The sequence below is a fragment of the Dermacentor variabilis genome, chromosome 8 (assembly GCF_050947875.1).
Source record: "Dermacentor variabilis isolate Ectoservices chromosome 8, ASM5094787v1, whole genome shotgun sequence".
Classification (NCBI taxonomy): Eukaryota; Metazoa; Arthropoda; class Arachnida; order Ixodida; family Ixodidae; genus Dermacentor; species Dermacentor variabilis.
Genome location: NC_134575.1, coordinates 129,549,763 through 129,569,744, shown reverse-complemented (window position 1 = coordinate 129,569,744; position 19,982 = coordinate 129,549,763). Strand labels below are relative to the sequence as shown.

General features: G+C 46.2%; 1 long non-coding RNA gene and 1 pseudogene across 1 annotated transcript in view; one reads left to right on the top strand and one right to left on the bottom strand.

The window, feature by feature from the left end:
* The window catches only part of LOC142590587 (uncharacterized), a 284,368-nt gene that overhangs the window by 198,341 nt on the left and 66,045 nt on the right, over positions 1-19,982 (bottom strand). The window lies entirely within an intron of this gene.
* LOC142590585 (uncharacterized) lies at positions 14,755-18,709 on the top strand (annotated as a pseudogene).

Below are 19,982 nucleotides of genomic sequence, written 5' to 3'. Positions count from 1 at the left end.
TGGCGCCGAGGTGGATGCTCGTAAATGACCACTGGGCACAGCACCGTCTTTGACCAGTGCCTTCTGCCGGCTTGTTAGCAGTTCCATGAGCAGCCGACACAGCCGGTTGGAAACAGGCAGCGAAGAAGCTTGTGGGAGTCTTTGCGGCGTGCAGGGCCGAATCCTTGCCGGCGAGGTGCAGGCTTCATCACACCGGGCCCACCGCCATCGAGTTATCGCCGCAATGACTACCACCCGAGCCTTGCCCGTTCTTCACCCGCGCTCCGATACGGTCTGTCCGCCGGCTTGTCCTCTTTTTTCTGTTAACTCTCAATGACTCGTGTGCTTCTAAACTCAATTGTTTGCTTTTGTTGTAACCCTGCTTTTTTATTGTTTGTTCTGGTCGCGTTTCGAATTGTGTGTGCTTTTCACCAATTTTGTTCGTTCCTCTGTTCAATTCTTTGTTCCCTTATTGTCCTTGATCAGTCCTGTATATGATTAAATGCTTTGTTATCCCCCTTCAACGAGTTGCTTCATGATTGCCGACGCACCGATACCTGAGCACCTTTCTTGGGCTGACCAACCCTGAATAAATAAATGTTGTACAAGAACCTCTCGCTTGTAGGCCGGGGCACAGTGTAAGGCGGACCCCTGTACTTCATCGGCTTGCGCCTGGCATTTCATCCGTGAGAACGACTTGGGATAAAATATAAGGAAGCACTTCATGAAATAATGTACAACTAAACTTGTTAAACACTTGCCGTTTCTCTTTCATGGATTTTAGGCATAGTTAGAAATGATAACATAAAGCAATATCAGTGCACCTGCCAACAGTTCAGGCATACTGTTAAAGGTCTGTATAGAGAATTTTGTCATAATGAAGTATAACTTTTCATAACCTCTTGACCATAGAAAAGTGCATTTAAACTTCAACATAACGAAGGGTGTTTGTGTGCGACTTCGATACATTTAAATCTTGATGTAACAAAGGTAAGATCGGCACTTTGCTTCATTATATCTAAATTTCATTTTACCAAAATTCGACTTTTTATGCTAATAAGTACAGTTGGTGATTGATTTTTCCTACACAGAAAGGGGCCGCAGCATTTTTCGAATTATCGGGCAGTCGAAAAAAGCAAATTTGAATGAGAAAATAATTCATTTCGATGAATTTGGGAGTAGGTGAGAAATGATACGGTTTCATGCCACGTTGACTATACCTTCACACTGGCAGTACGAATTAAACGAAGCCAGCCACACTTCTGTGTGCCTACACAGCTGATAGCATCGCTCGCACTGAGATGACAATATCATGTAAAGCTCCGGCAGCAGGGTGCATATGCTTCATCTGCCTTTCACACCAATGGGTTGCTGAAACTCGAGACTACAGAACTTCCAATGCTAAACGTGCAGTAACACACCTTCTAGGATGCCACGCCGTCTTGATCCGGCTTCACTTCGGCGGTCGTTCTTGTCGCGCTGCGAGCAATTTGAGAGGTCCATTTGCAAGCAGCCGCTTTTAATTCAACTATCTTACCATCTGCGTCCATGGAAGTTTCCATTTATTGGAGAGCTTTAGGTTAAGGGGACGCAAGTGTTGGGGCCCACTAGTGCTTGGGGTGACGGTACTGTGCGCAGTACTGTGGAACCGCTGTACCATGTTGATCCTAGATCAACATGGTGCAGCAATAAGTGACAACAGCACCTGCTCTGCAGACCCATCAGGGGCCTCTGTGTGGAGTGCTCTTACACACTTCAGTTCGCGTGCACATCATCAGTCACGCCATACAATCTTGGATGAGGTTGCTGGGTACTTGAAGGCTTCTTTCCCGGTCCGAAGACCCCCTTGTGTGGTGGAGAAGTAAGGGCAGCCACCTTTACCCAACCCTGGTTGCAGCTGCCCATAGGTATCTTTCCATACCAGTTTCCCAGACAAGAAGTGAAAGGCTTTTTTCGACTGCAGGAGCCATTGTAAGCTGCAGAAGGGAGCACCTCAAACCCCAGCATGTGGAACAGCTAGTGTTCTTGCACGAAAATTAGTAGATTTTCGTAAATAATCAAGTTGTTTACTTTCTTTGAATAAATCCCAGACCTTAGCCCTCAGCTGTTTATTTTTCTTTACTTGCTACTATTCGAAGTATTCGCTTCGAAATTATTCGAGAAGAATTACTATTTGCTCGAACCGAAAAAGCACTATTCGCACAAGCCTAGTTTTTGCCAATTGCTCCCCTCTTATTTAGTGTGGATGAGTACACAACTAGCCCAGTTATCTAATTTACCAAACAAAGTTTTTCATTTCGTTACACTCACACCAAACTTGCTTTGTATGAGAGCGTAATTACGGTGTCAAAATAAATACTAGTTGAAAATGATGTACTTTCCTTTTGAAGAGGATATGGAAAATACACACACCGTGCACGGCTCACACGGTAGACGGATGTCCGGTGTCGTGCTGTACGCTCGGCAGGGTCACAACCGTAGAGGCTGAAGAGATGGCCATAGCCTTCGCAGCTAGTCACGCGAGGGTGAAGGTGGTCATTAGCGATTCCAAAAATGCAATAAAAAATTACAAAACAGGACAAGTTACGACAGCTGCCGCCCAAATAATAAATGGAGCGAGGGGGCCCAAGGAGCGACTTCTGCTTGTGTGGGCGCCCGCTCACCAGGGTATCTGGGGTAATGAAACCCACAAGGTCCCCGAGGTCTCAGATTCCAGTAGGCCCCCACGGCACTTCAACCAGCTGAGGACGTAGACAGAAATTAGGAACTGAAAACCTATCAGGAAATCATTACATTAAAGCATTACAAACTAAACAGACAGGCTATTCTGGCGACATACCACAGCTTAGCAAGGAAGCAGAGGTAGTATTGCGGCAGCGGTGGACAGTGGTCTTCCGAAACCCACGCTATATAGCAAATTCCATCCAGAAGTCTTCAAACCACATTGCAAGTTCTCCATAGTAGTGAATATAGTCCACATGGTGTGGATGTACAAAGCAATATACAATAGCTCAAAGACGATAGAATCCTGGGAGGCCTTACAACACAACTGGGACAGCAAGACTCGATGAGAAATCATCAGACAAGCTCTAGCTGCCTCCGAGCGCTTTGGTATCTGGCCGACAGATAGAGGCGCTGCGGAGGAAGACCATCTTTTGCGGTGTTGATTGACTGGTGGAAATAAATGTTATTTTTCTCTCTGGCGAAGTCGGTGTAGTGTGCGTGCGAAGCCAAGGTGCTCGGAAGTGATGTGCGTGGAACGAAGAACAGCAGGGTGCAGGTTTTCTGGCACAACTAGAAGCAATGAGGGCCATCAGTTGAGTAATGTTTTTTTGTACAGCAAACCATTACAAAAAGTAAATGGTGTCATTCCTGCTGACTCACGTGCAGCTGGCCCTAGATATTTCAAGGTAGGGTCGCAACATTGCTCGTTCTCGAAGGCACTGAGGTCTGGAAACTCGGAGGAGATGGAAACTAGATCGTTATCATACTTATCATTGTCCACGTTAGTGTGCGACAAAGGGACAGGGGATAGAAAATGAGCATTCGTGTGATATTGTCCGCTCTTGTAGGTGACGGAAAAGCTGAACTTTTGAAGGCGCAACGCCCAGCGGGCCAACCGGCCAGACTGGTCGTGCAGCCCAACGAGCCAACATAGTGAATGATGTCATTCACTCTCATGAATGTGCGGCCGTGCAGATACCGACAGAACTTCTCAAAGACAAAGATGACTGCTAGACATTCGAGTTCAGTAACGGTGTAGCTTCTGTCCGCTTTTGTAAGTGTCCGACTACCATAGGCAATGGCATGCTAGCAGCCACCGCATGCTCTGAACAAGCACAGTGCCAACACCCCCACCGGTGGCGTCAGCATGGAGCTCAGTTGAAGCCTCTGAATCAAAATGCAACAGAACCAGTCCAGAAATCAACAAAAATGTTAGCTGTTGAAATGCAGACTCGCAGTCCACAAGTATGGGGTGTCTTTGTAAAGGTGCGCCGTGAGGGGACAGGCAAGCTGTGGGAAATTCTTGACAAACTGTCGGAAATATTAGGAAAGGCCCAAAACACTTCACAGGTCTTTTACAGTCTGTGGTTGTTGGAAGTCATGAATTGCTGCTATCTTTTTGGGGTCTGGTTGTATGCCGTCTCTGTCGATCGGAAAACCTAGTACTACAAGGGCTTGACGCTCACCGAAATGACACTATTTGGAGATTAAAATAAGGCCAGCTTGCTGGATACAGTCAAGAACGACCGACAGCCATTGATTGTGCTCATGAAAAGTCCGGCCGTATATAATGATAAGCCAGAGCAAGAAGAATGGGGGTGCGTGAGCTCTGGTGTACCCTGCAACTCCACCAAAGATGTTACGAAAGATGTTTATTTACAGAGTGAAAAGAGGTCCAGGAGGAAGCTACAAAAAAGGACCAGCCGGTGCGGAATACAGTTGGGCTCACGCACCCCCACTCTACTTTCTCTAGCTCAGTCGTGCAGTGCTGGGACAGTACTATTAGAGAAAACTGTTCTTGCATAAGTGCTCACTTATATGCCGTGTAGTTCTCTTGCAAAAATGCGGATGCCATCGCTGAACCCGTTGCTAACTGAGCGAGGCAGCTGTTTAGGCTAATGCACAGCCTATTGTTTTCCAATGGACACAGAGGTCAACAAAAGCATCTCTGGAATTAAAAAATGTCTCAGTACAACATTACGTACAGATCCAACCACCTAAGTAGTGAATGCAATTGGGCAGCCTTCGGGAACGGCGACATACTGATGTTGGCACAGCACTGTATTGCCGCCTCCCGCTTATTGTGTGCCATGCAAAATGAAGGGCAGTTGCTTTCAAATCACAAAAGCCACAACTGAACTATAAAAGCAGTTACCTTCATCCTAACTGCTTACATATTTAGTCCAGTTCTGTTGGTAGCAGGTGCATGAACTAGACGATTCCTCTAGGCCTAACCTTTGCTAAACAGGACCAAAATCTGCTTAAACTTCATGTGCACGGCTTGAGAGAGTGGAAATTCTGCATTTTAACCTTGAAAGAATGCTTCAACTCATTCTCTGCCTGATTAAAGGTGATACGGCTATGAGGTTATCAGTTCAGTGGTCGGTCGCACGGAGATCAATCAAACAATGATCGGCATGCTGATTTTGTTGGTGCCACCAACATGAAAGCCCATTGCACCACGATAACTCCCACTCGTTGGTTGCATCGTTGCCATCCTGGTATGATGAAATGGTCTCAGCGACATACTGTGCTCAATAGTAAGCCAATCCTTTACGTCGGCGCCTTATACCGACCCAGTGTTACCGCGCGTTTTAAACAAGTATTAGTATAAGTGCGCTGTCACTGCATCTGATGGACAAGGAATTTATGTTCCTCGCCTTGGCTGAAGTTTCTATGCCCCCCTCGTCTGTCCCCCTCCCCCGAAGGCTTTTTTTTTTTTTTGAATGATTCCTGTCAGGCCACTTGCACGTGCCGTTCGTGCTATCACCCACACAAGCTGTCGTTATTGATGCAGTGAGGTATGCCACGTTGTTAGGCGATTTTAAATTTTTCTAATGTTAATTTTTTTCTTCACATTTCTCGATGGCAGCGCATGCGCAATATCGTTCCTGGTGGTTTGCCTCTGAAAATACACTTAGTAACAAGTGAGCGTCTTTCCTGTCCAGGTCTCATTTTTTTCGCAACGCTTCCGCGCTCCCCTTTGCAAAAATGATGTGAATTCAGCCACACACTGCCACCACCAGCAAGGGAGAGCCGACAGTGCCAAAAGCCACCAATGTGATGTTTTTGAAGTGTCCCCGTAGTGTAATGCAGGGATATTTTCAATAAATTTGCTAGCAATCAATGAAAGCCTGCTGTATGTGCTTGATGGTGCAGTCTGGACAAAGCCCTGGCCAGTTTCAGTTTTAAACATGGAGTTGCAGTTGTAAGCAATGCAAATTTTCTCAGCACTGCACTGGCACAGAGCTACTGGTGGAGTTGCAACATGATACACGGCACAATTGCAGCAATGTGCATCCGTGCGCTTTCTTATTTTTGGGGGGGGGGGGGGGGGGGCACTTCCCACCGAGACTCTGACAAAACATTTTACAACTAATCTGCTGCGGCAGGGCTCATGCGTCATATGCCATGAAAAAGGTGCACTCAGGGAACCAGTAAGTCTACTCTGCAGTGCATGTCACACTGGCTGTAGACCTTGAGTTTTTGCCCTCCAGAAGGCTGATGAAAAAAGCACCAACAGCATATGCATATGCCTGATGCCTGATGCATATGCCTGGCATATGCGAGCATATGCCTGATGGTAAAGAGACCAGGCAGTACAGCCTTGGTGCATTTTAATTAAATGTCCACTGCTTGTAAATTTTTGCAGACCATTTACTACACACAGAGAAAGCAGTAACTCGTGTAGTGATTCCCTGGATAGGAAAAGGACAGGCATGTGGCAGATGTAACTGTGTGGACATTGCAGCAGTGAACCCAGCTTTCAGTAAGGGCTGGATGCAACTGCCAGCAAGACATTGTGAAGCAAGGCAAAAAAGGGACACAAAACACTGCCAGCAAGTGCCGATGCCGCAGTTGCAGCAGACGCTGTAGGCCAAGCCACAACACTTGTGAGCAGTATTATGTACAAAGGGTCTTTTCGATTCAGCTGCACCACTTGAACCAGTTCACGCGGTGCCGAACCTTGCCGTTTGTTTCAGCAGTGCAGCTTAGCGCCCCCTGCAACCCCAGCTCCTGTTTCAAAAAGTGTAGCAAAGGTGCAGCGCTGGTTCAGGAACTTTCGGAACCTGCTCTGCAGGTGGTCCCGCGTTGGTGCACGCGCGGTTCACGAGCTTCCACACCTGAGAGCCGACCACAGCAGACGATGTCAGCGAACGACTTGCCGATGCTGTCTGTACTTGTAGACGGGGTGCAAACGCAGGTTACCCCTGTAGTCGACGAGGATGGGAGTCGTGTTCCCTTCAGTGATGGTTTTGCCTACAGAACGCCAGGTATGTTAGCCCTTTTTAGTCATATGGGGTCAATTTCTTGTTGTAAGCTCCTTCAACTCAGCTGTTAGCGCCTGTGAATATGGTGAACACTATGTATTCGTTGTTTAGCTATAGCAGTGTGCCTGTTTGTCAATATGCCAGTACTGAAGTGTACAAAATGCATGTTATTCTGATCCGGAAATTTATAGCGCTTTGTTTCCCGTGCAACAAAGGTGGAGGAAATAATAAGTATGTAGTAACATGCGTAAAAATTTAAAATATTGGCTGCGACAAAAGAAAGAAGACGTTAACATTTATTTGTTGCACTGCACACAACAAACTCGTATGCCAATCGAGAAAAAATTGAAGTAACTATTAGTAGGCTTCACTGTGGCATTCTGGCACCCTCACCGATTTGTTACATGTGTAGTGAAGATGAGACCATAAAACATTTTTAAAAATTCTTGTCGACGATTTATTAGCTTAAGTAAACGAACCCTACAAACACCACTCTGCCTTCTTGGATTAGATTTAACTGTTCAAAATGTACTATCTTTGGGTGCCTCTACAATTTGGCATAGCGACGGGAAGGTTAGCGCTGCCATCCAACATTTTCTTTTAGGATCAATGAGATTTCTACTCTGAATACAAAATTTTAAGCCTCCTTTTCTTTCACTAAAATTGAATTTGAACTGTTTGATTATAATTATGGTAGAATTTTCATTTTCGTAAAATCATGCAGGCTCTACAATCTTTGCCTTTTGATTATTACTTACCTATTATGAAATTTTGACTTATTTCACACTTTCCTATAAACTACCCAATTCTTGGCCAATCCCCCAGAGTGGTACGTGCCACTAGGTCAGAAGACTCTACATGTACATCTACGTCTGAGTGCGTAGGCTGACAAGTCGCTCCTCTTTACTACTGAGCCCACGTGTGAAGCTTCGAATAAGTCAGTCCAGAGTAGATGCATACCTACAACTCAATGCGGTACTATTTTCTGTCACAGATGGGACGGTCATCACAGTGATATATTGAGAATGTGACACTGACATGTCATCTGCCATGGAGGCAACACCTGCGGACCTCGGCGCCACACCGATGGAAGAGCGATCCGGATCCCCTGAGGCTGAACTTTGGAGTGCTCAAAGGACCCGATTCCTCATTTTAAAATACCAAGAGCTCAATCCTCTCATCGAGAAAAAAGGCAGCCTTAAGCAAGTTTCATTTATTTTCTCATTGACGTGTTAACAAAAAGTTAAATTTCAACTTTGTTTGCTTTGGCACTTGTGAGCATACTTCAGCAGCTCTTAATGTGCTAGATTTGCCCAATTTTAATCCATTACTTTTTTTTTCACAGGACAAAAAAGGCCTTGTGGCAAGATATTGCTCTTATGATCACTATAGAATTCTCAGCTGTGATGACTGAGCTGCAGGTGCAAAATAAATGGAAGTGCCGCGAACGCTTTTATAAGAAGACGAAAACAAACAATTCATCTGGGCACTCGATGGCTTCGTGTGAATATGAAGAGTGAGCGCTGTCAACTATTGCATACAGTCTCGGGCTTTTGTATTTGCAACTAATTCTTTTCTTCTTTCATAGAGAGCTAAGTGACGTTCTTGAAAAAGAACATCACATCACACCTTCAGTGCTGATGAAGCCTGGAGCAACAATTGAAAAAGACAGCAGGTGCAGTTCCCTCATTTTGACAGAAGTTTAGTTATCCGCCTTAATCCTGCACATTGTTTTTCAACAAGTCTCCCGGCGCTAATGACGGCATTGACAACATGGAGCCAGAACTGTCAATGGGCAAACCCCTGCCAAGCCCTTCATCAGCTGCAGTTGTGAATGCACGCCCAAAGGATGCCTTGCCAAGAAAAACAAAGGACAGCACATCGTAGAATGCTCTTTTAAAAGAATTTAAGGAGGCAAAGGAAGAGCGGGCCGAACGCTTTGACAGAAAAATGGCCTTATTAGAGTGGCTGGTTACAGCTGTTGAGAAGCTTGCCAAAACGGCTCCTGAATAAAAATTTCAAAAAGAAACACTGATAGTTATGCGTGTGTGTGTATTGTGTATTATTACCAGACAACACAAGACAACCATACAAAGTAGCCTGGGGCTTGCAGGCCCTAAACGTCTCGATTCTTTATCTTTCACAAACGTCTCAGAAAGTATATTTGCAGCATTACACAGAGCTAAGCAAAATTTATCTGCATAAGTACTGCTAGCGGCACAAGGATATGCACTTAAGTGTTTTAGCACTGCTTTTCGGCAATTGTTTTTCGCAGGCACTCACTGTAGCCTGCCACACTGCGGTCAGCAACATGGCCACTGTCCTCATCGTTTCCGACTTCCTCCAAATCCGGGAGTTCCTGCAGCTCCTCAAAGAAATCTCTCTCCTCATTGCATAAGTTGTGGAGGACACATGCGCCCATGATTATAAGGCAGCACTGCTTGATGCTGGCTGCATCCACCAAGTACAGCCTGCGAAATCGCTGCTTAAGTATTCCAAATGTCACCTCAATGGCAACTTGCTGCTGGTAATGGCACTTGTTATATTTCCTTTTCCAGGAGGGGAAGCTCCGCTGTGTATCCTTGTAAGGCGTCATAAGCCATGGTAGCAACGGATAGGCTGAATCCCCCAGGATGTAACCACTTCTGCATTTCGTTGCTGCAGCTTCAAAAAAGGGGCCATCGTGGAGCACCCTGGCGTCGTGTGCCGAGCCGGGAAATCCAATGAGCACATCTGTGAACCTGTTCTCATGGTTGCATATGCCTTGCAGGATCAAAGAAGGAAACTTCTTTTGGTTGAAGTACGAGTGCGGGGATTCCGTCGGGGTATTTATCTCTACGTGGCTTCCGTCCACGCAGCCAATTGTGTTTCATGGCCCCTTCCCAGCGCTCTTTATTAAGAAGCCACCCTTGGTACGTTCTTGCTGTTGCTGGTCCGGCCACGCGATCACTTCTTCACTCATGTTATGTAAAAGGTTGAGCACCCTCTCAATGCATGCGTGCACAGATGACTCTGTAACATCAAATCTGTCTGCAATTGAGTACATGCTGCACTGGCTCCCAAGAGAGCTCAAAACGATGAGACACATTTTTTCGGCACTGATTCGCGCGCGCCCTCCACGAGCTTCTGGGAAGAACGGTGATGCTTGATAGCGGTCTGCAAGACAGTTAAAGGTCTCGCGTGACAGTCAGAAGAGCCGCTTAAACTCAAACTCAAAATAGCTGCCAACAATGTCTTCATGGTATCATGGAATATGATTTCGGTCTTTCCTCACCAGCTTTACGGCCAACATTACGACCAAGTCATTGAACTCCTCATCACTGTCCGAGTCCACAAGGTCCATGGCTACTTGAACGACAGTTGAGAGTGTGGCACAGTTCGTCGTTGTTCAGTGCAGCTGCAATGCTCACACACACACACATGCAGACACAATAGCGCTGACCAATCTTTTCTACAACCGCAAACAGCGCAACGCAAATAGCACAACTCACATAAAAATTCACCAGCACGTGAACAACGGGCGACACGATGCAGAAGGCCTGCACAACACCTGCACCTTGGCATCCGTTTCTCCGGGGCGCTAGTGTCGCGCTGCAGCTGCACCACTGAATTGGCGCAGCAAAAGTGTGAAACTTGCCGTGAACCACCGTGAACTGGGTTCAAGTGGTGCAGCGAATCGAACAGACCCAAAGGTGGTTTGCCAGAGAAGGAACATTCTGTCCACTATTATCATTAACTCGTAGTTGCCCAGGACTGAACGCAAAAGGTGCATTGCCTGCAGGCAATGTTCTATACTCTACCACTGTACAGTAGCACCCTCTGCAATTAAGAGGCAGTTTGGTAGAGAAAAAATGCATAATGATGCGTGGGGACAGTATTGTCACGAAGGGCAGCAGTGAATGTTACCTCCTCTGTATTCCTGTTCCTTTATGGTAGTGGTGTAACATAGCGTGCATCACCTATGTTCTTGCATAGAACATAAATATAGGCAGCTATGAGACCGCAAAACAGAGGTCCCCCCCTAAGCCTTCCCATCTCCGCATTCCCCCTTCCCCCAGAAAGGTATTCCCTCCACCCCACTCAAAACTGATGCAACTCTCCTCCCTACTCCAAAAAAATTTGGCGTCTAAAGCAGAACAAGAGAAAGTCCTTGCAAAAGCAATCCATTTAATGTTTTTGAGGTGTGGGTTTACTGAACAAGAAAATATTTTAATGCGTATAAAAAGTTGTTCTATTTCAGACTGTGTGGTCACTATAAGCCAAGAAAGGGCTTAGCCAGCTTAGTAGCTGATAAATTCAAAACAAACAATATGGCTGACATGGCGACGCTGGACTAGAGTGTACTAGAATGGGGGAATGGTTCCAACGGAGGCCACGGAATGCAGCGGGAGTGAAGCGAAAAACAGTGAAATTTGCAGCGGCGCTGCCGTCACCTTCTTCTGAAGTTCCGGCCAATCCGGTGCCTTGGCGGCTCAGCGGAAGTGCGTGTACCGGCAGCAATTAGAGCGCTGCCGAGCTGTCGTCTGCTTGACACCATTGTGTTTGCATTTTTTACGTGATTTTTTAATTGATTTTTTTTACCTAGTACGTTCAAAAACAATACAATAAAATTATTGCTTTGCCATGAATGGAGGTTCATCGCTTCCATCAAACGATGCTGCCTGCACGATGTATAGGCGCGCAGATGGCCCGCACATATGTACATATGTGGAATATGTCTAGAGTTTGTCTGGTAACTCGACAACTTGGCAGAGTGTTCAAAGAATGAAAGGATGAGCACACCTAGAACACCTTGGTGAAAGAACTACTGTTGCGTAGTGGCTTGCAAAACCATACACAGTAGATGCCAAGCTGTCGCTCCTTGGACTCCCTAAAGGTGAAGAAAGGTGCCGCATGCGGGAGCGCAATCTTCACCATATCGATTGGGTCTTTAGAAGCCACCGGCTGCATTTGTGGACTGCACTTCGAGGCAAAGTACATGCTGACGCATTATGTACACATTGAAGGCCGGGAAGTATCTACTAGGCATGGAAGGCCTGCCCTTCGGTCTGATGCGGTATCCACAATCTTGCCGGGTCTTCCGGAGTATCTCTACAAGCAGCCCACATGAAAGAGAAAGGCCTCACAAGCAATAGATGAATGCCGGTCATCAAAGAGAGCACCCCCGCCATCAGTTGAACAGTCATTGACACTGGAGGCATGTGACAGTGGAAACCTGTGCGAGAGCTCGAAGACAGAAGACCTATATATTCAAGCAAATATACTAAATATATTTTTCTTTATTCACCCAGGGGACCTTAAAAACCAACTGTCTCAGCCGTATGACGCATAAAAATATGGAAGTAAATGGCTATTCCATAAATATTTTCAAAACACACAATTAACCTACAAAAGAAATGTGCTGCGCCTAATCAATAATGTGGCCTACATTCTCCCTAAATGTCGAATTGCTGCCGTTATTAGGCCATAGGGGAAATTTTGCTTGCATTCAATATATTGCCTTGAGAGAAGCAGTAAACGAAGGTATACTAGTTTTTATTTAACAACTAATTAAGCCACACAGTTCATTTATTCCTGTACCTCATCCCACTCCTGTACATGATTCCCATTTCTTAGCGATATGAGCTCTGAATTTCGTTCCCTCGTGACACAGTAGAAACATGCACATAAGGTTTAAAAATGAAAGCAAACTGCAAGCGCCATCCATCTCATTACGTAGCTGTGGCTGCTCCAGGCACGGCCACACTCGAACACAACTGCAACGCTGTGTTTCAGCGCAGCCGTGTTGCCGTTCGGCATGCTCCGATGCTGCCGGCGGGCGCGTGCGGCCGTGGCATTCAGGAGAAGGCAGCGGTGGCGTCGTCTGTATTTTCAATAACAAATTCCTCAGCGCAAAGCCCTCGTTGGACCTAAAGCCCCTGCATCTACGCGTCACCGCCGCTTTCTTAAGTAGCGACAACCTTTGTTGTGCGCCGCCTTTTCCCCTCACACCAAATCCGGTTCCGGTGTTTCCGGTTCCGGCATTTCCGGTTTAAAAATTTCCGGTTCCGGCGTTCCCGCTTCCTGGAGTTGCACTGCGGGAATTTCCGCTTTGAGTGCTGTTAGACGATGGTGAGACGCCCGCGCGTGCTTAGCAGAGCTGTGGCAGTCACCATAAGACGAATGCAAAGCGGACAAGCTGTTGTATTCCGCTGAAGTAGTAGTTCGCGGTCGCTGTTGTCCAAATGCACGAAAAACAGCAGTGGTCTCCAAGCGCCCAAGCGCTACATGTTGTCGCTCGTGCCACAACCCGTCGCAGGTTGACGCGAAGCAGCGAACACAAGCAGATCGCTGATTACAGTAGGCAGTGGTTCTTGGATGGAATCGCATTCACAGTTTCAACCGCAGCTCGTGCAATTAAAGCCGCTCCAGCGGCGCGAAAGTAAACAACGCTAAAAAAACAAAGCGTCACTTCCACTCAGAACATGAAGCTGCAGCTACGTAAGTTCCGCTTGACGCCGGAAGCTAAGGGGGTGAGTGGGAGAGGAGCGTGGAGGAGGAGGGCAGGTTGGCGGTACTTAACCTGGTCGGCGGAAACGTGTATGGAGGGGCTTTAGTTGGACCCACTCCCCCAATCTAGTGCACTCTAGCTAAGTTTCAGCAGGTGAACCGCTTAGTTACTGCGTACTTTGCATTACGTGCAAAGCATAATAATAAGAGGAAATGATAAGACCTTCAAATAGATGCACAAGCAAGACACAGTGACGAAACTGAGTAGCACATTCAAGCAAACTCGTTCAGTGTTGCGGCTGTGATGGCAACTGCTTCCATTATTCACCAAGAGCGTTGGACTTTTCGAAGAAATGAGCGTTGGTTTGAAGACACTCTGCCAAACCTTGAAGAAAATCATTTCAAGCAAGCCTTCCATGTGTCGCCCTCTACCTTGAGATATTTGGTGGAATCCTGCAGATCTGTATTGGAGCAGCAAACCACACGATTGAGAACACCTATTGCTGTGGAGAAGCAAGTGGTAGTAGGATTGTATAGAATGCGTTCCCATGCAGAGGACAAACCATTGCACATCTTTTTGGCAACTGTAAACATGCTGACAGAGAATACTGCAAGACCATAATTGATCAGCCTGAAGGGGAGCAGCTACGTATGATCTGTCACCAAGAAATGAAATAGCACACGAAGGAGTTCTTTGCTCTAAGTGGCTTCCTCAGGGTATTGGCTCTATTGACAGCTGCCACTTTTGTAGATTACCACAACTATAACCACCCGAGTTCCAGCTATGGAGATTTTTCCAATATATCAGACATGAAATACTCCGCCACTATGCCGACTTCAGCATACTTTCCCCCGTAGAGCCCAGTTGTACAATATTATAGATGCCTACTAGCACCACGTATGAAGTTTCGTTGAAGTTGTGCCAGCAGATCTGGCGATAGGGGAGATAACATGGCGGCATTCTACAGCAATCACTAGAGATCTAAGTGCTGTTTTTAGTATATTTTTTAGTTTTAATGTGAGAGGTGTGGTTTACCAAAAAGGCAATGACACAGAGAGCTTGCTGGATGGAAAATTTTAGTTGCCTGTACGCTTGCTTTTCTTTGCTAGTGATTTGATTTTGCGTGTCCAACACGTTGGACACTGGCGCTAAAAGCCATCATCTCGAACATACTGAAGCATCTTCAGTGCATTGAACGCGGGTTCTTGTCGTTATCACGTGGTGTTTTTTGCTTGTATTTTCTTTATGCAGCGCATGAATGAAATGCCTTTTTTTTTTTGTTCAGGGGACAGGTCTTGTGTCGGACGACACAGCAGAACAGATTCTTCAGCGAGTAGCCCAGGGGAGCTCGCCAGACATCAACTTATCAGATAGCAACGACACCATCATGGACCCGAGGTTTTCTGCGTCCCTTCAGGGTGCGAGCTCTGAAGAAGACGAAAGTGGTAATGATGATGGCCCATCCACATCTAGCAGCAAGTCAGATGGGGTATCCTGGAAGTAGCACCAAGGGTAAACATCGTGGCGCAATGTGTCATGTCTCCGTCATCACTGTTTAAGCAAACTTGCGAGAACGGGATTATGCTCTTTCACGCTGATTCATTTTTAAAATTTTAATGCAGGCCTGTTCTAATGTGTGTTCTAACCGCTGATCCTGCTGACATACGGATTTCTTGGATTCCTTCGAATACTTCCTTCAAGACGTACCCAAAGTGATGTACGTAAAAATGGTGTATGCAATGAACGGAAGCCATGGCGAGCTGTCGGGTCGTTCTTTGAATGTGTCAGCAAAAGAACTTAAGGTATATTGCCGCCCTTGAAAACGACGTTTTTTCAGAAATAGTGAATTTCATTTTTTTATATTTTAAGAATCTACAGGCATTCAGAATTGTGCTGCTGCAAAAATTACGTCTCTATTTGGTTCTGTTCAAAAGTTATGATGTTTTTTTACAACTAGCGGCAGACCTCTCTGAAACCAAAACTGACATTTTGTGAAAACGAAACCTACATCTCAATCATTAAAACAAACTGATGTTTGTGCTCAAATAGGCAGGATACATTTAGGTTAGTTTGTGGTCAAGTATTTTTAAGGTTGATAACATTGAGCAATGGTGATTGCAATCATTTTTTTTTTTATTCAAACGGAACAAATTTCCACGTGGGGGTGCATGATGTGTCATCGTGTTTACACTGTGACGATGTGTTGTACTGCTATTTAAAGCTATTGTTTCGACACTTCAGTGTCCTGGATTGTTGTCTTACAGAATATAACAAGTTATGGCTAAGTTCCGAGTGAAACAAAGGCCGAAACGCAAGTTATATGGCAATCGGTACACGACGAATGACTCGACGAAGTGTGGCATGAACGTGGCTGTTTCGGCAAGTGAAGTGAAACTGGGCCAGTTGGAGGAAGACTGTGAAGTGCCACCAGAAGGTGTTGTGCTACAGGATAACAGGATTATAGATGTCAAAATTCTTTTTTCAGTTTTGGCGTCGCTGGCGTGCCCAGAATGCAAAATCATTTCACTGAAGCTTGAGGAGCGCTCACGCCAAGGGGATGTTTTCCATACGCCGTGGTATGTAGAGCATGTCCCTACAAACATTTGTTTTCCTTATCAAAAAAAAGCAACAAGTGCAGCTCAAAACAATGTTCGGCTTGCCTACACTATGTGCCAGCTGGGGAAAGAACGTACTGGTGTTGTGACATTTTCGGTGGTTATGAATATGCCACTGCCACTTTGTCATTCCGCCTATGGCAAGGTTTCTTCCAAGCTCTATGAGGCCGTGAGAATTGTCGCATCAAAGTCAATGTTGGATGCTGCTGCAGAAGTGCACCAGCTTGTCAGCAGTAATGAGTGTGGCGTATTGGGTGACGACACTTGGCAAAAGCGTGGGCACTTCTCTTTGAGTGGTTGTCTCTCTCTGATATCAGTGGACACAAGAAAGGTGATTCACGTGCAAGCAATGTCCACAAAGTGCAAGGCATGTGAAAATATGAAGAAGTATTCCACAAGCATTAAGTTCGAAGAATGGTAGGTGAACCACACTGACTGCCAAGCCAACCACATAGGCACAGGCAGTGCTCGTAGCATGGAGACGGTAGGATTGTACCGTATGTTTGAGCGGTCTGAAACGACGCACGACTTGAAGTACATTGATTTTTACAGAGACAGCGACTCGAAAAGCCATGCAGCTGTCAAAAATATGTATGGAACTGGCACTGTGTGCAGACTTGAGTGCATTGGGCACGTGCAAAAGCACGTCGGGTGCCGACTGAAGAAACTGAAAAAGAAAACTCGTGGACTCCCAAGTAAAGGGAAGTTGACGGTTATGATCGATAGATTGCAAAATTATTACGGTATCGCAATCAGGGCAAATGTAGGGAATCTACAAGCTATGAAGCAGGCCACACTATCAAGTCTGTTTCACTGCAGTTCAACTGACGAAACTCCTAGACATAGCCTTAGTCCTTTGGGTGTGAAAAGTTGGTGTGCCTACAACCGAGTGAAAGCTCTGGGCACAGGACGTTACAAGCACAGGGAGGTTTTTCCAATGACATCTTGAACAAAGTGAAACCTGTGCATGCGACCTCTGTTCTGATGAACTTTTGACAAAATGTCTCTACGGAAGAAGGCAGAACGCGAATGAATGCTTAAACGAGATGCACTGGGTAGGCCTGCGCAGTGTTTGGTTTGGATTATACGATTGTATATGTTACTTCAACAATGGAAATAGTGGCACGCTGGACATCTTGAGGCAGGCTGATGTAGATCCTGGCTACTACAGTGCAGTCCACTTATAACGATATCGAGAAAAACGAAAAATATGATCGTTATAAGCAATTATCACTATATCTGGACTGCAGTTATTCAAAAAAAAAAAACGCTGAAAATACCTTTACTGCTCCGAACTCGAATTTGCTACTTGCTCTAAAGAATAGATGATGTAGAAAGTAGGCTGTGAAAAACAAACTTTATTTCTAGCGCCAATGACCGTGTCAAGGGTTAGGCGCGCCGAAATAGTCCAAAATCTGCACTTGCTTTTGCGGCAGCTTCAGCTTCACAACCGCGGTAATCCTTTAGCATGCATAAAATCAATTAAGGAGCCGATCGACGACAGTGCACTTTGCGTGGACATCCAGGTCGGGGTCAAGGAGCCACTGTCAATCTCGTTGTCACTGTCGCTGCTGCCGTCGCCACCATCGGTGACTTCATTGCAGAGCTAAGCAGCACTGTCTGCAGTCAAAAACTACTCCATCAACGCACCACTTGTGTCACCAGTAGGAACGAGCTCCCAGAGCTCGGTTATGTCAGCGGCTTCCACCGGGGTCTCAGTGGGTTGGGGAAGTTCATCCTGGCGCACAAGGCCCGCCTTTTTGAAGCAGTTGTATATGGTTGACTGCTTTACTTCATACCACGCACCATGAATGAAGCGCACGGCTTTCAAAAGGCTGATCTTCAGGTCAGGGGGCCTATCTACATGACCCAACAAGCCAGGAGCTGCGCAGTCAATGGCTAAAATTAGCCACTCCAGCATGCGCTGCCAATACAGGACTTTAAAGTTGGTGATCATGCCAGCGTCCAACGGCTGCAGGCCTGCCGTAGTATTCGGAGGCAGAAACATCAATTCGACAGATGATAGCTTCGGGCTAACACTGTGTGCGCTACAGTTGTCAAGTAGCAACACTACTTTTTTTCCTTACCCTTCAATTATACTGTCGAACTTGAGCAGCCATTCTTCGAACAGGTCGCGGGTCATCCATGCCTTCTTATTGCTGTGATAGCGGACCGAGATGTGCTGATTCTTAAAGCATGTTGGCTTCTTTGATCGCCCGATCATGAAAGGCTTGAGACGATGGCTCCCGTCCATGCTAATGCACAGCAACATGGTCATCCTAAGTTTCGAGTTCTTCCCGCCGGGGCATCGATCTCCTTTAAGGGCTCACTCACACCAGCGATTTGAGGAGGTTGCGCGACCATTTGCGACTTGCGACCAAAAAGCGACCGAAGGCGACTGATGTTCACACCGGCAAGCCCGGCTGAGCGCGACCCGCAAGTCGCAATCCCAGAGATTATCGTTCTCAGTGAGAACTCTCGAAATCTACACAGTCCGCGTGCACTTCGCTCGTCTGCCGCCAACAGCCATGGATTTGAATTCTAGCGAAGAGGAAGACGTCGTCAGTGTGCTGATGTGCTCTGCCGTGGTGTCAGTCCTGGCAACGCGGAAGCCTCCAAAAAAAAAAAAAAAAGAATGACGCTGGTGGGTGGGCCCGTGCCTCTGTACGTGAGAAGTGGCCGACGCAAGCCGTCTCCTGCCCAAACTCCGCGCGCATGACGAGGAGTATTATCAAGAGGAAGTTGTAAAGTTTGCGGTGTCTGGGAATCAGGGCATAATGTGTGTGCTTTCTTTTGCTGTTGTTTAGCTTCCTGCGAATGCCGCCCAGCACATTCGACACATTGCTGGAATTGCTGCACCCCAGCATCACATAGGAAGACACCAACTACAGGCCTGCAGTCCCGGCTCATAATCGCCTAGCCATGACCGTCAGGTAAAATGCATGTCATCTCAAGAATAGTATAAATCACATGTGCGTATGCTTCGCATGTAAAGAAGCCACAACACGAGCGATGAACATCGATGTGAGGTCAAAGCAAGTCCGACGCTTTCTTTTTTATACACAAACTGGTTTAAGTACACTTTATTCGTTGGATTTCTTTTTTCATTAGGCCGGGGGAGATAATTATGGCACTCAAGATTGTTGCTTGCATGACGGAGCATGCATTGATTTCATGAGAAATAGCAAAGTTCTGTATTGGCGATCGGCGAGGTACATAATGACCTCTGAATAGCCCCTTGCACAGTTGGATTTGGGCAGTAATGTGCTATTATTTTTAAGAAACATTCCTTTGCACCACTTTGAATATATGCCTCAACAAATAGTGCTAGAAAATACATTCGCAGTACAGTTATTCTAAGTTCCCAAAAGCTTTCATAGAATTAGGACGGAAAAAAAGGTGACCGTATATTCCTATGTCTTAATAAAGAAGTATATTTCATTGGCTTGACAGGTTCTTGGCCACAGGAGAGACACAGCGGGACATGTCGTTCAACTTTCTGGTGGCAAGATCGACTACATGCGGCATTGTGTCAGCAGTGTCCGCCGCTCTGTGGACTGTGTTGAAGCCGCTGTATCTTCAGCGTCCGCAAGGAGCTGATGAATGGCTCAAGGTACGCTATACTTATTTCACTAGGTGTTTTATACGAATGATTTGTAACATACTGCTTGTTCGTACTACTTGTTTGGCATATTTAATAAAAGAAACCACATCAAACATTATTTGCCTATGTGAAACGGCCATGGAATGGCTCTTATGCTGCAGGTATCAGCAGAGTTTGAGGAGCGGTGGAATATGCCATACTGCGTCGGGGCCATTGATGGGAAGCACATGAACGTAGAGTGCCCCACAAATTCTGGAACGCTTGACCATAACTACAAGGGTTGAATCACTCCTTGCTGT